We start from the raw sequence: 6,000 nt of genomic DNA on the forward strand, positions 1-6,000 counted from the left end.
GCCAAACACAAAATATTCTCCTACAAATGTAGGATTTGTGTTCCTTGCTGTATTAAAGCCAAAATAGCTTGTGACAGTGTTTTCACAAATAAAACATGAATTTGAACTGTAGTCACTGCAAAGAAAAAGAAGCAGCAAAGGGTAAGTGTTGTGTCTTAATACACAATCCTTATTTAAATAATATTTACTCTTTTTTTCCTAATAAAAACCTCCCATTTTTCTGCCATTTTTATATACATTTTCAGATTTTCTTGTGGTTTTTATGAGTAGCTACATTTTGGTTGTGAAAAGAAGCTGAATAATCAGCAAGCATCTACCCAAACACTCAAATACTCATTTTTGGAAATTTTTGTTTATGTCAGCCCTGGCTCCAACACAGAGTAGCATTTCTGCACTCACTCAGAGTTACAGGTAACCCATGAGTAAGCTCCTCTCATAACTGCATTATTCATTTCTCCATCATCAGAAATAGATGTCAGTGAAGGCTGCATAAATTATATTTATCCAGCAGGCTTAACCAAAGACAAGAATCTTGCTAAGGATATATTAATGTCAGATGGGGAGAGGGATAAGGAGAAAATATAGGACTTCCCCAGCATCTGGAGCAAATCAGGTACAGAATGGAATAAACTGATAAAGACAATTCAAGTATTAACTACAGCTAACATAACCTCAAAAGATCCATTCCAGAATGCTCCTCTGATTGACTCCAGAAAAAGCCATTACTGTAGTTTAATAATAGGATAGATAGATAGATAGATAGATGATAGATAGATAGATAGATAGATAGATAGATAGATAGATAGATAGATAGATAGATAGATGGATGGATAATCAAGTGGGCCTCCAAATATGATGTGGGTTATCATTAAATTTAGCAGGCAGGACATGGCATGAAGCAGAAAATGTTCTTTATTTCTGCTGCAGTACCAAAGTCTGTGGCAAGGCATTTCTGCTGTTTCAGCTCTTCCTTATTAAAAGATTTTATGGAAGACTTAATTTAAATGTACACTTCTGCAGCTCCTGGCCATGGTTTCCCAGGTGTGCAGGTTGACTCATAATGTCACAACTACCATCTGTTGGCTGTCTGGGGTGTTCAGGGAGATCTTTCCGTGTGGTCTGATTTGATTTCTGCCTGAAATCCACGCTCCTTCCTTTGGATGACATCCAGAAAACACCTGCAATTTTTCATTTTGAAATACTGTTTGCAGCTTGCTACATGCTGGCTGGAGAGCTGAGAGATCCTTGGGGAAATGAGTGACATCAGCATGAGCCATTTGTCATAAGGACTCAGAAAATGGCAGGATAAGATGTACACATTAGCATGACAATAGGAAGAGGGCTCACTTGTTCTCCCCATGAAGAAAAAGTGGGACTTTCTGCCCCAAACCAAGACCCCTCTGAACCCACACTGATCATGGTTTGTGGAGCAACCCAATGATGGACCCAGCCTCCTTCAGCCCAATTCAAGAGCCAGGAGCTGAGAGCAGGAGAGAGGTGGCACTTCTTCAGCTTGAAAGCAGAAAGGTCTGTTATGTGTGGAGAGGAGAATTAGTTAAATATTAGTAAATAAACAATTTTAGCCATCAGCTAAGTCTACAAAGGCTGGAGCATCTTGGAGCATTCCTTTTGCTCTGTGCTGCAAAGTCTCTGCAGGGACCCAGCAGGAGATGGACCTTGTGATAAGGGGCACATCAGAGATGTCACAGCAAATGTCTCTCTGGGGCAGCTGGGCTGCAGGGAGCAGCAGGACTCTGCCTGGTGACCGGACAGAGGGACAGGGATGAACAGCAAAATAAAATATATACAGATAAAGTAAATAAATAAATAAATGCCACAGCCCAGTGAGTTCTCCGTGGTAAGGCTGTTGCAGCCCATGTCTAGATTTGTCTGTATGTGAGTACAAGATCCTCTTCTCATTCACTAGCAGCCCAGAGCTCAGAAAGGGACCTCTGCCATACTGTCTTGTAATATAATAATATATGTGTAATATCTGAAGATCAAGACCATTTCTCTATTAAATTAGATAACAAATAATTAGATAATTTTAATTTACTCTATGAATCTTCTAGAGAGTAAACTGCTTACAGGCAGCTAATGCAATAAACTTACTTTATAAGTAGAGAGCAACATCTGTTACCATGAAGAGTCTGCAGCAGGCATTAGGATTCTGTGCACACCCAGCCCTAGTTAGAGTAAATGTATCATTAAGTTGGTATCCTTTCCTATTCAAAGCACACTTTTCAAGATTTATGTACTGCAGACAATGAGATAGCAGGAGAATCAACTTGTGCTCGACTCGTCTTGCATTCTTGTCCCATGGCAAGATAACTGTAATAAAAAAGGTAAGACAGAGCATGGAAGTTAGGCCACTTCTACATGTGGCAAAGGAAACACAACTCCAGCTCCACACCCATCCAAAGTATTGGCAAACCAGAAAGTGTTCTGAAAGGGTATCCTTGAGGTTACAAAATCAAGCACTAAAAAGTCAATCTCTTCATACTCACCGGTCTCAGGGATGCAATTATAGGGAGCATCCCAGGCCTGTAGGCAAAAACATGAGTTATTATGACTTCTAAAAATTCTTCAGTGCCTTAACTGAGTATGTGAGAATGGCAGTTTTTCCAGAGATTTGTAAACTTAATGAACTAGGCAAATAGGAATGACAGAAAGGGATGTTCTTTGTAAAAGGATCTACTCTGCTGTGGGTGTGACCTTACAATTCCAGATCCAAGGGGTGCTATGAAAGATCAATTAATCCATTTTCAGTTGGGCAAAAGAATGTATTAAAGGGCACATGTCAATCCATGCACTTCACCTTTTTCAAAGTCACAATGACAAAGCATTGTGTCCAGAAGTGACCAGGGATTTCTTAGATGCCCTCATGGTTTGACTGGGGAAAAAACCTGTTATTCAGTGGATGGATGCCTTAGTGCCATTGACAGAGCCTGCCTAGATTTTTAACTGAACTGACAGCACAATATAAAAATAAAACCAAATCAGCCGAGCAACACTACTGTGCATTTTAGCAGTAATAGAAAACCACATTGTCCCTTCAGGCAGATGAGCACAGCACTGAAGATATCGCCTGATGTCGTTTATGTGAAAGTTGCATTTTTATTATAAATTAATCTACCATGTCAGTCACACATGCAAACCCTGTCAATGGTCATCACACACCAAGAAAATGAGCCTTACTTGCTTCTCGATTTTGCAGTTGCTGATTCCTCCTGTTTAAGAGGAACTCAACAAGAGAGGATTAATGGGCAGAAGTTTGGTAATAACAGTGGGAAAGAGAGACAGCACCCAGCAGGAGCACAGGGCTGCATCATCCATGTGTTTGCTGTGTGTGAAACTAGAAGGTCCTTGGCAGGTTAATAGGGAAGAAATAATCTTGTACCTGAGCTTTATGAGCTCTTAAAATCTCTTTTTCCTTCTTTGTAGCCTCTGGGGCAAGTCCCAGTGAGGGTTACTGAGTGTATGGATGGTTTGTGTCAACACCTTCAACTTTGTGGCAATGTCTTCCATCCAAGAAGATTAAAGGCTTTGGGAAGAATGAACTTGAACATCATGAAGCAAAGATAAAGAAATCAGCACAGGAGCCACATCACAGCCAGCTACACAACAAAGCTCCCCCTAAGATGTACATGGTGGAAAAATCCAGCAGACACTTGATTTACCCTTCAGTACAGAACTTCTAGAGAGTTACCCTTCATGTCAAGCTCTAGATAATGGAATTCAAGTTGAACTCTAGATAATACAATCCAAGTTCTTCAGCTGCTGGAAGGTGTCACCTGCTCTGTGTAAGGACACTGAGATCCTGACTTGATGGATGGCTGAGAAATGGCCATGACAATGCTAGTACAAGGTCACTATGATTGCTGTACACCAACATGGGAGCCAGCTGCATTTTAAACATGCAGCACAAGGGCCTGTGATGGCCAAGGGACCCAGGAATAATGCACCGAAACTTTGAAAGTTGTAGCTCTGATTATGGACCAGAGGCCTTGGTAATATTTCAAGATTATGCCCAGAAATGAGCTATAAAAAGACCTTTTTTTTACCTCTAGAAGATTATCCCATGGTAGACCAGAATTAGTAAAAATTCCTAGGGTTTTCAGCACCAAGGAGCCAATCCCTGTGTATTTTCACCCCTTTTCCTGGTGGATGGGAAGAGCCTGTGGTGTCCTCTATTCTGTGGTGCCCACAGAAGCAGATGGGGCAAATGTGAGATTCGCTTTGACTCTGACAATTCACTTTTATTCTGACTATGATTTTTCAAAGTAAAATTCGCTTCATGCCTCAATGTGGAGCTCAAGGTCAGCATTTGTCAATGTGCTTTTATTCATCTCGTCCTCATTAGGCTCTTTTTAATCCTGTTGTTCCTAGAATCATGGAATGGTTTGGGTTGGAAGGGATCTTGAAGATCATCTCATTCCAACATCCCCACTGGGGACAGGGACACCTTCCACTTGACCAGACTGCTCCTGGTCCTGAACATTTCCAGGCATGAGGCACCACCCACAGCTTCTCTGAGTTAAAATACCTCTTCCCCAGAAAACTGAGCCAAGAAAAATTCACAGAAAGCTTACAACTGCAAACACTCTGAGGGTTGGCAGCCACCTACCTAGAAAGTACAAGCCTTATGCACAGATGGTGAGATGTACTTTACCTGTGTGATCCAGGAGGAGCCTCAAGGAGAGGAAACCTGAGTCATTTTGGGAGAAAATGTGCATCCATAGCCCTAAGCACAGGCCTGTCTGTACTGACATTGCACCTGAACTTGTCCAGCTTAGATGGTCTACATAGTAACCCTGTGATCCCAATGATCTAACTGTGAAAATTGCTTTGAATGTGGGACTTCACACTCCAGATTTGGCCCCATTATCTGTGGTTGGGTCAAGTGGTGTGTAGAAATACATATAAAATACATTAAATACTATCTATCTATCTATCTATCTATCTATCTATCTATCTATCTATCTATCCATACTATAATATATACTATAATATATACTATAATATATACTATAAATACTATATATAGTATATATATATACATAGACTATAAATACTATATATACATATATATATATATGTATAAATACATAGAAATAAACTTCTCAAAACAGCTTTCAGCCTCATGGGCCTTTCAGAACAGTCCATATGATTCCTGTATGTGCAGAAAACCTTGTTTGAGCTGAGACACAAACTACTCTGTGGGGGGAAGGAGGAAGCAGCTTAAGATGCACTGAAAATTTGATAACTGGATTAGGCACAAAAAAGAATTTCCTGAGGGGGAAAAAATCCACATCTTCTCTACTGAGAAAGATTTCTAGACCAATCTCATTTATCATGCATTCATTTGTTGAGTAAATATTCATAATATATAAGTGCTAGTGTCACTTTAATATTCTGATTAGCATGGTACATCGTTTCATCTGTCTAGATAATGGTGAAAGTCATACTAATCGAAGTAATGTTGTGTGTCAAATGATACAGAGCTGATTTACTTAAGACTTGAATGTCTGCTCCAATTAACTTCCAAAGTACATTGCACTGAAGTTCCTTTTTTTGTTGTTCTTTTTTTTTTTATGAAATAGAATACATAAAAATATGAGTTGCAAAGCAAGTCCATCAAAGTTCTCTTATATTACCTCTCGACATATCCACTGACCTTCAGCCAGCCATTTCCAAAGAAGCCTGCATAACTCCTAAGCTCCTGTAACAAATTCATGTTTATTTGCAAAAACAAGCTCAGAGAGGTGCCTAGTTCAGATCTCAGGCTTTTCTGTACACTGCTCAATTGTTACAGCAAGGCCTTCAAGAGGGAGGGAAACTGTACATAGAATAAAAGATGTGAGAGATATAAAGTTCACATGGTTGACTGAAATCAGATCATTGTATCTAAATTGCTTTTTTAATGCTGTTGTGTGTGTTTATAATCCATCTTTACAAGGCACACAAAAAAGCACCACTCAGGTGGGTTACCATTGAAAG

This window comes from Melospiza georgiana, chromosome 15 (assembly GCF_028018845.1).
Source record: "Melospiza georgiana isolate bMelGeo1 chromosome 15, bMelGeo1.pri, whole genome shotgun sequence".
Lineage (NCBI taxonomy): Eukaryota > Metazoa > Chordata > Aves > Passeriformes > Passerellidae > Melospiza > Melospiza georgiana.